Source organism: Pelodiscus sinensis, chromosome 15 (assembly GCF_049634645.1).
Source record: "Pelodiscus sinensis isolate JC-2024 chromosome 15, ASM4963464v1, whole genome shotgun sequence".
Lineage (NCBI taxonomy): Eukaryota > Metazoa > Chordata > Testudines > Trionychidae > Pelodiscus > Pelodiscus sinensis.
Genome location: NC_134725.1, coordinates 28408185 through 28420471, shown reverse-complemented (window position 1 = coordinate 28420471; position 12287 = coordinate 28408185).

Below are 12287 nucleotides of genomic sequence, written 5' to 3'. Positions count from 1 at the left end.
ATTTCCCTCTGGAAAACTATCCAAATGCACTTTTAGGCTCCTGCAAAGAGTTATGCACCTGCTTAAATTTACACACTGTTACTAGTGCTATTGAAGTCACTGGCACTATTCCCAGTGCATCAAAAGTAAATATGCACAGACCTCTTTCCACATCTGAGTCTGAGCCTCAAACCTGCAGTCCTGATGCTGCCAAAGCTGCAACCAAAGTGTAGAAATATTGTCTTTGTCACGATTGAGTAGCCAGCTCTTTTAAGGACAATAATTTCTAATTTGTTTTTTAAAACTATGAGCCAAATTCTGCTTTTACTTACATCACCTTGGCTTCACAGAGAAATCTGCAATGAGCTTAAATGAAAAAAGGAAGCTTACAAGGCATGGAAACTTGGACAGGTGACTAGGGAGGTATATAAAAATACTGCTCACACTTCGTAATCGGAAAGGCCAAAATGCAATTGGAATTGTGGCTTGCAAGAGATGTGAATGATAACAAGAAGGGTTTCCACAGTTAGGTTAGGAACGAGAAGATGATAGTGCATGACTGTTAGGGTGTGTCTAGACTACAGAGTTTTTTCGAAAAAAGTTGCCTTTTTTGAAAAAACTTCTCCTGTGTCTAGACTGCTTCTGTGTTCTTTCTAAAATAAATCGAAAGAACGTGGCAGTTTTTTTGACTGCTGAAAACCTCATTTTACAAGGAAGAACGCCTTTTTTTGAAAGTGCTCTTTCAAAAAAAGGCACTATGTAATGTAAACTGTGCTTTTTCGAAAGAGAGCATCCAGACTGCCTGGGTGCTCTCTTTTGAAAAAGCAGCTTGCTTTTTCGAAAGTACTGACTGTAGTCTAGATGCTCTTTTTCAAAAGAGGCTTTTTCGAAAGTATCTTTTAAAAAAGCCTCCTTAGAAAGAGGTTTGCAGTCTAGACTTGGCTTTACTGAATAGGGAAGGAAACCTATTGACAGATGAGGTTGAAAAAATTTAAGTACTCAGTTTTTTCTTTTCTTTAGTCTTCACAGACAAGGCCAACTCCCAGACTGCTGTATAGACGGTAGCACAATAAGTGGATTAGGTGAACAGCCCTCAGTGGTGAAAGACTAGATTTAAGGACTATTTAGAACAGCTGGAAATGCACAAAACCATGGGGCCAGATTTAATGCATTCAAGGATGCAGACAGAGTTGGCTGCTGTGACAGCAGCGCCATTGCATGTTCTTTATGAAAACTCATGCAATAGCAGGAGGTTCCGAAAGGTAAATGTAGTGCCCATCTTTTAATAAAAGGAAGAATGAGAATCCGGGGAACTACAGACTGGTCATCTGCACCTCAGTATCTGTAAAAATGCAGCAAGTCCTCAAGGGATTTATTCTGAAGCATCTGGAAAAGAGGAAAGTATCAAGATTGGTCAGCATGGATTCACTGAGGGCAAGTCGTGCCTGACCAACCTATCTGCCTTCTATGATGAAATAACTGGCTCTGTGAATATGGTGAAAGCAGGGGACATGGTATATCTTGACTTTTACAAAGCTTTTGATTCGGTCTCCCTCGGGGTTCTTGCCAATAAGTTAAAGACATATGGCTTAGATGAATGGACTATGAGGTGTATAGGGAGCTGGCTAGATATCGGACTTTCATCATTGAGGGCTGCTCACTTCCTCCCCATACCGGGGATTGATTATTGCCCTCTATTCAGCACTGGTGAGGTCTCGGGGGAGTATTGTGTCCAGTTTTGGGCTCCCCGCTACAGAAAGGATATGGACAAATTGGCAAGAGTCCTACAGAGGGCAATGAAAATTAGGGGCCTGGGTCACATGACTTAGAAGGAGAGGCTGAGAGAACTGTGCTTATTTAGTCTGCAGAAGAGAAGAATTAGGGAGATTTGATAGCAGCCTTTAACTACCTGAAGGGGTTCCCAAAGAGGATGGAAAGAGGCTGTTCTCAGAATGAGGAGCAATGGTCTCAAGTTGCAGTAGGGCAGTCTACGTTGTATATTAGAAAAAAGTATTTCACTAGGAGAGTGGTGAAGCACTGGAATGGGTTGCCTAGGGAGGTGATATAATCTCCATCCTTAGATGTTTTAGGGCCAGGCTTGATAAAGCCCTGGCTGGGATGATTCAGTTTGTGTTGGTCGTGCTTTGAGCAGGGGTTTGGACTAGATGACCTCTTGAGGTCTCTTCCAACCCTAACAAATGAACACAGGTGCATAAACTAGCAAAATGTGCAAAAGGCAAAATACCTGACCTCTGGACATGAAAATTAGATAAGACTGCATGCATAGTTTTGTTGCATGGCTGGTTGAAAATGATGCTGAGTTTATCTAGAGCAGATGGAAAGGTTTTGAACATTTCAAAATGTTCATGGGAAACAAATATTTTTCACAAAATGTTTCAGGAAAAATGTGTTTTGATTGCTAGTCAGTTCTACTCTTATCATACTAATTCTGCAAGAATGATTGTCCTGGCTTAACAAATAGAAAGCTAAAGACTGAGAGTGAGTTTCTTCTAGCAGGCTTGTGTCTATGTAAAAATAATAGTCACAAATACACATCTGAAGTGAGATCTTTGTAATAAAATAACAAAATGACAAAGCTGCATTTTGCTAAAAGATTGTGAACACGCCACTTGGTGTGGTGGAAAACAAACTATCAGCACACAAGTAGTCAAACGTTTAGGTTTCAACTTAAGTAGGAAAATTGGCAAAAAAATAACTTTACACCAGATTCTCAACCCCAGCTCCTGAATTGCTTATTCAAATTTTTCATGAACAGTAATGTGCATGAACAGGCTGACATTGTACAGGAAGGCTGGACAACTGAGGATCTATCCAATTCAATAAAGTTTTCTGAGATTAAACTTTGGGAGGGTTCAAGTCTACAAGGCAAAAGTATTGGAATTGTTGACATTCGAGACTATACATTATTAATTATATACAAATATCGTATATTCTCCTTTCATCATTTGCAATTACCGTATGCTCACTATGATGATATTCAAAGAATTATCAGGCTTCATGCTTCAAGGCAGAAACTAATCACCATTCATAGGAAGAAATGTCCCCCTATGGCAGTGGTTCTTAATTTATTTATCATTGTGGGCCACATATGCAGCTCTCTGTGTTATGTGTGTCATATCCACACAATATATATATATTACCTGTATAGCCCTAATGACACACATAGGCTGCAGTTGAGTGCTGACTGGGCAACAAGTTGTCCAATGACCACGCCTTGAGAATGACTGCCCTATGGTATTTTATAGCCTCATTAGACACACTATGGGGGTTTTCTCCATTCTTCTGAAGCATCCATTGCTGACAGTAGGATGCTGGGTTAGAATTGCTATTTCTGTGTTGCAGCTCGGTAATTTCTAAAATCTTGTAAACCAGAGGAGAAATTATTTGCAGATCTAGGGAACAGAGCTAGAGAGAAAAGAAGGAATAATACAATTACCTTTGTATTTGACTGTGCTATATGTTAATAATACAATTACCTTTGTATTTGACTGTGCTAAGTGTTCATTATTGACCTAGCCCTTCCTTCCAACACACAACCTCCTTGCCATGTATCTTGATAAAGCATATGCCTGTCCAAGAACACTAGCTGATATTAGAGTATCTGTTGGAAAGATTGAGTCCCAAGAATTAGGCTGTTGCTTCTAATTAGTGGATGCACAGTATAGCAATAAAAAGGAAACACCTTCAAGACATAAACTCCTTTTTGTTGTTGTTGTTGTTGTTGTTGTATAGAAATTTAATCAGAAAAGGAGCTGTAGGCAGAACATCTGTGGGGCAGACAGACAGATGTTTGCAGTATGCGACTGTGTGCTTTACCTTTTTCTCAGAAATCCTCATATTTGTAAGGCCTTTCCTCTCAAAATCAGATGATTATATTTTAAAGCAGGTTAGTCTACTGTTTCATTGGAAATGGGGAGAAAAGATGTATACATTAACCATTGCCATTAGCATAGAGTAGAGCAGGATTCTGTTGAGAAGAGAATAGCTAAACAAATTCACACTGCTGCCTAGATAGTTCTTTGGAGCTTTTCCAGATCTCTTTTTTGTGTTTTTGGGTGAAGCTAAATAAACATTTAAAATGAATTGCACAATAGGAACAAAACCCCATAAATAATTCAAAAGCAAATTAATGGCATTCAAGATACTCATTTCTGTTTTTCAACATGGTTGCCTTTTTTTTTTTTTTTTTTTTTACAGTAGCAAGCAGCTGGTACAGAACATAACGCTAATCAGTTAGTGTCTTTCACATTTTTTTGAAACTCTTTGGAAATGCATCCCCAGTTAACTGCTTTGAAGTTCAATTTTAATTTAGATGCAAACTACCCCAAAAGTATGGATAGTCTAAAAAGTGCCTCTGGCAGTCTATCATTACAATGCAATAGTGCTGTCAGATTTGATTAGAATGTCATTTCACTCACTCATTCCACACAGCACAGTTTAGCTTCACGTGATGTTTTAAATATTCTTCCTCATCCTACAATCCCTCAGCCTGCTGTTAGAGTATATAATGAATAAGACTTTATTTACTTGCTGTTTTTCACTCATTCAGGTCCTCTAGTCCATTTTTGAAAGATAAAATAGTGCAAAAGAAACAACCCTAAAGACTTCTTGGTGTTGAAATATTCCAGTTGCAGTGTTTCATCTGCAAAATATTCAAAGCATAGGCTTAAAACAATCTCAGTTTTAAGGCTTAATAAAATGGTAATATTGAGTTTTAATGCATGGCTTTCAAGAGTATCAAATGAGCTGAGAAGATGCTTTTCTACCTAAAACCTATGAGTTCACTTCAGTAACCTTATTTTTAAGAGAACTTCAGTGTTTGTGAAGGGTACTAGACTAAAGTTCTCCATTTCTCCACTGAACAAATATGATATGGTCTACAGCAGTGTAATATCCTTCATATTGTCTTGCCAACATATAGTATTCTATCCTAATGGAACCACAACTGAAGATTGAGACGTAGTTTTGACTCTATATCCATTCAATCATCAGCTTTGGTACTTTGAGTAATTAATGTGAGTGCCAATTACTGGCAAAAGTTGAGGTGGTGTTGCAGCATAGACACTTCTAATTTAACGTGCGTCTGTCATAGAATAACATTTAGTCACGATGTCTTGAGATGGTTAGGAACTAGTGACCAAAAAGGTAAAAGGCACTGTATCCAATTACTGCTCTCCCTGACTCATCTAGTTCCTCATGAATTACATTTGCTGTGGAAGTCAGAATTTTATTATCTAAGAACAAGTGGTAAAAGCAGACTATGCGTTAACTTCAGGACAATCTTGGCCAGATCTTCACATGGGAATCAAATCAGTAAAGCAACACAAGTTTACACTAGCCGAAGTTTTAGGAATCACCTGGTGCAAATCAGCATAGCCTCATTGATTTAAATAGAACTTCAGCAATTTACACCAAAAAGCAGTCTGGCCTGGAGTCTGTTTCATTAATATTTGTACTCCTTGCCAATTGCTGTACAAGCCAAAGGCAGCAAAATGGATCTGAGCTAAGGAGACCCTACTCACATAGACAAAACCAGTGACAAATGGGCTTTAAAAGAAAACTGTGTCATGGCATCCAAAATGAAGGCTGATGATAGGTCTCCAGAATTTTCATTTCAATAGAAGCTGCAAGCCAGAGGCATGAATAAAAGTGTAGCTGAGTAAGCATTCTGCCTTCATGAAAGGCATATGCTCTTGTGAAACTCAGATTCCAAAGTTGTCATCATTAATGCTGTGGGGATAAAAAATAATATTGTTGGAGAGCAGCTGTACGCCAAGTGCTCTGAGTAAAATGAAAGTGAGAGGGCAAGAAGTGAACGGCAGTCTGGGAGATTTCTTCTCCCTCAGCAGTTAACCTCTGGACAAGCATGGGAAAGCCTATATGAGGCTTTAGGGAAGGGCTACTCAACACATGGCCCAGGGGCCACATGTGGCCCACAGCCCTTTTGTTTACAGCCCTTGGTGTGGTTTGAGTTTACGTGGGGCTCAAAACGAGGCCCATGGGTGGAGCCAAAACAAAAAAAAATAATCAATATAATGGTCTCCTGTTGATATGTGTTTTAGTAGTTAAATTCCTGGGCTGTCATTGCTCATTAGAAGTGTTGTCATATGGAAGGAAATCAGGTTAATATTGCATTTTATTAATATCAGCAGAACTGGCTTCAATAGGGCCTGTGTGTTGTGCAGTCTTGCCTTAATCTTTGTTTTCATGCCTGTCAGTGTGCAAGCAGCGATTTGCATATATTTGCATATATATTTGCATGTATATGGAACCACACTTAAGTTGTGGCCCTCAGCATGTGCAGTGGGTATCATTGTGGCCTCCAGGGCTTCCAGAGTTGAGTAGCCCTGCCTTAGGGGATGTTAACATGTATTCTAAGTTTGCCAGCTTCACAAACATAACAGAAGGCTGTAAGGGAGGGACAGGGAGTGAAGCACTTGTCAAAACTATTCTGCTTGTCTTCTGTTATCAATAAGCAGCAGTGTAATGCCGCCTCTGAGGAGATCTCTTCAAATCTCAGATTCTATCCTGAACCTCTCAGCCAACAGGTCTGCAAATGATGGCCCATTGCAGAAGAGCTGTCTTTATGCATATGCAGAATATGCAGTTGAATTGGTCATCTGAAAATCTGAAGCATCACTGGGTTTTAATGTCCACCCACCCACTTCTTCCTATCCCTGTTCTGTGTCTCCGTTTTCCTCTGAGAGGATCTAGTTAATATAAGTGAAAAACCCTGCTGGACCTAGAACATTGAATCTGTAAAAGAGCAAGAGGAGTGAAGCCATTTGACAGGCATTTGACAGCTCCAGATATAGATTGTCAGTTTCTGAATTTACATTGTTAGTTGACAGGACCTGAGTTTAAAGATTGCTTTAAAAATGTTTCATTAAGTGTTGCTGAAGATTATAAAATTACATCTCTAAAAAATCATTGTTGTCCCCTGGCTGCCATTGGGCATAGGGGCACAAGTTTAATAGGGCTGTGTAGGGACCCATCAATCCTAAGGATAGCCCTGCATGGAAAAGGAAACCACAAGGCATTCGAAGGCCACCATTTCCTATAGCTAATAGTCAGAGCTGTGCCAGCTGATATCCTACACAGTGCTGATTTTAACACTCCTGGACCAGAGGAAGTACCAAAAACCTTAGCTAGTAGGCTCTGAAATGCTGGTGGGGAAATGTCCTCTTGTTCTACAGGGAGAAATTATATTGAAACCAATAGAAAAAGACCTTAAAGATCATGCCCCAGAACAGTTTGGGTCTCCCAGGACATCAGTAGTAAACACAGCTGATAGTTAACTGTCCCAGCTGTGAGGTATGTACAGCCTTGTGCTCCCTCCTTCTCTCCTCAGAACCAGCAGTCAACATGCTCTCTCCCCTTCTACAGTCGGCAGGCACATACCCTCTTTCTCCTCATGGAAGCTACATACATGGAAAAAAACCATCCCAGGCATTGGTTCTATGCCTGAATATTTTAGGAGGGGCTGGGGAAGATAGGGCATTTTCAGAGTTTGAGCAACATTGGCCTCTTCACCCACTTCTCCCTCCCTCTTTCAGGTGCTTTTGAAGACATGTCTTCAAACAGCCATTCCCCTCATCACTGCCCTTCTCACATTGTATGTGTTATATTGGAAGCAGAGAAAGCAGGGAGGACTGGATGTTCATTCATATAGCCTCTGGGGTTTCTAGTTCTCTCCATCTGTACAGCCCTAACTGTGGCCTCATCAGAACATCATGGTCTTGTTCTTCATGACTGCCTGTTTTTTAAAGGGACATTATTAAGGGCTCAAAAGCAAACTATTCCACTATGTAGGAAAGATAGAAAGCATGGCAGGAGACCACCTTGGATCAACTAAGAGATCATACATTATCTAAAAATCAAAAAGAAGTTGTATAAAAAGTGGAAACTAGGTCAAATTACAAAACATGAGTATAAACAAACAACACAGGTAGCAGTAGAAAGATCAGAAAGACGAAGGCACAAAATGAGCTCAATCTAGTTAGACATAAAGGTTAACAAGACGATGTTCTACAAGTAAATTAGGAGCAAGAGGAAGACCAAAGACAGGGTAGGTACATTGCTCAGTGAAAAGGAAGAAACAATAGCAGGAAACTTGAAAATGGCAGAGGTGCTTAATGATTTATTTGTTTCGATTTTCGTCAAGAAGATGGATGGTGACAGGATGCCTAATATAGAAAATACTAGTGGGAATGGGGTAGGTTTATAAGTTAAAATTAAAAAAGAACAAGTTAAAAATTACTTAGGAAAGTTAGATGTCTGCAAGCCACCAGAGCCTGATGAAATGCACCCTAGAATATTCAAGGAGCTAATAGAGGAGGTATCCGAGCCTTTAGCTATCATCTCTGAAAAACATAGAAGTCAAGAAAGATACCAGAAGACTGGAACTGGGCAAATATTGTGCCCAGCTATAAAAAGGGAAATTAGACCAACACAAGAAACTACAGACCAGTCAGTTTAATGTCAGTGCTAGAGAAGATAATGGAGCAAGTAATGAAGGAATTCATCTGCAAACATTTTGGAAGATAATAAAGTGATTGATAGGTAACAGCCAGCATGGATTTGTAAAGAACAAATCCTGTCAAACCAATATGATAGCTTTCTTTGATAGGATATCAAGCCTTGTGGATAAGGGAGAAGCGGTAGACATGGTATAAGTAGACATTAGTAAGGCATGTAATACAGTGTCACATGACATTCTTATCAATAAACTAAGCAAATGCAACCTAGATGGGGCTACTATAGGGTAGGTGCACAAATGGCTGGATAACCATTCCCAGAGAGTAGTTATTAACGGCTCACAATCCTGCTGGAAGAACATAACAAACGGGGTTCTTCAGGGGTCTGTTTTGGGACCAGTTCTGTTCAATATCTTCATCAACGATTTATATGAAGGCATAAAGAGTATGATTTTTAAGTTTGCAGATGATACCAAGCTGAGAGGGATTGTAACTGCTTTGGAGGATAGGGTCATAATTCAAAATGATCTGGATAAACTGGAGAAATGGTCTGAGATAAGTAGGATGAAGTTTAATGAGGACAAATGCAAAATACTCCGCTTAGGAAGGAACAATCAATCTCACACATACAGAATGGGAAGTGACTGTCTAGGGAGGAGTACTGCTGAAAGGGATCTAGGGGTCATAGTGGATGACAAGTTAAACATGAACCAACAGTGTGACACTGTTGCAAAAAAAAGCAAACATGAATCTGGGATACATTAACAGGAATGTTGTGAGCAGGACATGAGAAGTCATTCTTCCACTCTTCTCTGTGCTGATTAGGCCTCAGTTGGAATACTGTGTCCCGTTCTGGGCCCCACATTCAAGGAAGTTATGGAAAAATTGGAGAGGGTCCATAGAAGAGCAACAAGAATGATTAAAGTCCTAGAAAACATGACCGATGAAGGAAGACTGAAAGAATTGGGCTTGTTTAGTTTAGAAAAGAGAAGATTGAGAGGGACATAGCAGTTTTCAAGTATTTAAAGGGTGTTACAAGGAGGAGGGAGAAAAATTATTCATCTTGGCTTCTGACGATAGAACAAGAAGCAATGGGCTTAAATTACAGCAAGGGAGAAGTAGGTTGGACATTAGCAAAAACTTCTTAACTGTCAGGGGGTATGTCTACACTACCCCGCTAGTTCGAACTAGCGGGGGTAATGTAGTCATCCGCAGTTGCAAATGAAGCCCGGGATTTGAATTTCCCAGGCTTCATTTGCATGAAGCCGGCCGGCGCCATTTTTAAATGCCGGCTAGTTCGAACCCCGTAGCACTACACGCGGCACGGGGTTTGAACTAGCCGGCATTTAAAAATGGCGCCGGCCGGCTTCATGCAAATGAAGCCCGGGAAATTCAAATCCCGGGCTTCATTTGCAACTGCGGATGACTACATTACCCCCGCTAGTTCGAACTAGCGGGGTAGTGTAGACATACCCAGGGTGGTTAAGCACTGGAATAAATTGCCTAGGGAGGTTGTGGAATCTCCATCTCTGGAGATATTTAAGAGCAGGTTAGATAGGTATACGTCAGGGATGACCTAGATAGTGTTTGGTCTTGCTGTGAGGTCAGGGGTTTGGACTCAATGACCTCTCAAGGCCCTTTCCAGTTCTATGATTCACTTTGCCTCCTCCAATAACAGTTTTTATGTTACTGGCCCTTGTAAAAAGTTTGACTCTCCACCTATCTTTGGGGTCATGAATGTTATGTTCAAGGCATGTCCAGAGGCAGAGAGAAGATAGGTTAAAAAAGGTGATACTTTTGCTGGAAGGTTGTAGTGTAAGGCTTTTATTTCTTGGCATGCCAAATGATGACACACTAGAACTCCAAAATAGAAAGAGACAAAACTGGCCGATCCCAAAGGCAAAGAAGCACAATCTTCACAGATTAGTCTAGTCTGTGTGCAAAATAAGTGCTACTAAGCTCTGATCCTGTAAGAAGGACCAGGAAAAACTCTGAAATTTAAAGTGACAGCATACAATTTTAAATGCATCCCAATGAATTTTGATGGGATAAGGGATTAAAGAAGGTAAGCATGAGGCATTCTACATTAATAGCCTTTTGGGCCCATTTAAACTTGCACTGAAAAATGAACCTTGTGAACCCTAATATATTAATAGGCTTCAGAGGCTTGTCCACCATATTTTGTTGAGTAGATTTCCCTGGAGGTATCCTTTCACTAAATCTGAGTGAGAAACAATTTTCTGCTTTTTGAGATTTTAAACATTTTTCCTGTTCTACATAGGGATGAAATATCTTTCAAACAAACAATCCACATAGGTGTTTCCACCTCATTATAGTTACTAGCCTGGTGTCTATGATATTAGAAAATGTGAGACTCTGATTTCGAGCAGGGATTGTACAGGAATTTTCCACATTTCAGGACCTAACCACTCGCCTAACTGACCAATGTGGAGTGGTGGGGGTGGGGATGGGGAAAGAAGGATGACAAAAAAGGTCTTTTTCAGATTTTGATCAGAAATTCCATCCCAACAAAAGTACTGTGAGAACTGACCTTTACATGCAAAAAGGGTCCGTTTTATCAAAACAGGAATTTTTGCAACCAAAAAACCCTAAACCAAATTGGACAGCTGTATCCTTTACTTTGTGTTTGGTAATTCTGAATGTCAGACAAAACACTTCACAAGCCACAGAAGAACTACAAGAAGAGGTGAATCTTGTACCCTTCTTTCTTTCCCTGTGATTATAAACTCAGTGAATTCCCATTTCAAATTGAGTTACTGAAGGCAGATTAATCAGGGAATCTCCCCTGGAATATTAGCCAACACCTCATTGACAAGATAAATGTTTCTTAGGTAAAAAAGGGTGTATCTACACAGCACCTGAAACTCAAATAAGATATGCAATTTGTGCTATGCAAGTTGCGTAGCTTATTTTGAATCTGTTTTGAAACAGCTTATTTCATCATTTGGCACTGACTACACAGCGCCAAGTTTTGAAATACAGTGCTATTTCGAGACATCCCTTACTCCTCATACAATGAGGTTTACAGGGAAGGTGAAATAGTGCATCTGCTATATTTTGAAATAGCAGACACATTCAAAAGACACAAGGTAGCTATTTTTGGATACCTCTGGTATTCCGAAATAATTTTGCTGTATAGACATACCCAAACTGTGCAGCCCTGGAATACTGCTTACCTGAGGGCTATACTCACTCTTACTCCTTCATCTGTCACAGTGTGAAGTGTGAGTGTGCATGGGAAATGTAAGATGAAAACACCAAAAGCTATAATATTAATATTTTAGTGGCAATCATTAATCTGAAAAGAGCTACAGGACGTAGCCAGAAAGAGTTTGGGACCAGATTGTTTCACTCCATTTTAAGCCTGCAACAGACAGACAAAACCAAATAAAAAACTTTTGAAAGATATTGAAACGAAAGGGCATTCAATTTTCAGTATGTGCTACCAGCTTATGTAAGTGGGAGAACTTTCCAAGTGAGGGCTTCATTTTCCTCTTGGATATTCTGTCTTTGCATATTTTTTGTGTCCTTAGCATGCTGTCTCTGAGAAAAGTGGCCATTAGAGATCAACAAAGGATAAGCAAATTAAAAATAAAAGGTATAATCTTTCACACAGCATTTTGTCATCTCATGGCATTTACTACTTCTGGAAGGCAGAATACTATACTGCAATTCTACTTTCTACAAACTTTTTTTTAATCCAAAAAAATCAAATTTCTGGACCTTAATGTAGCATTTTTAATGTGATGTGCTGTGATATTTTCAGCATTTTACATGTCATTAATTATA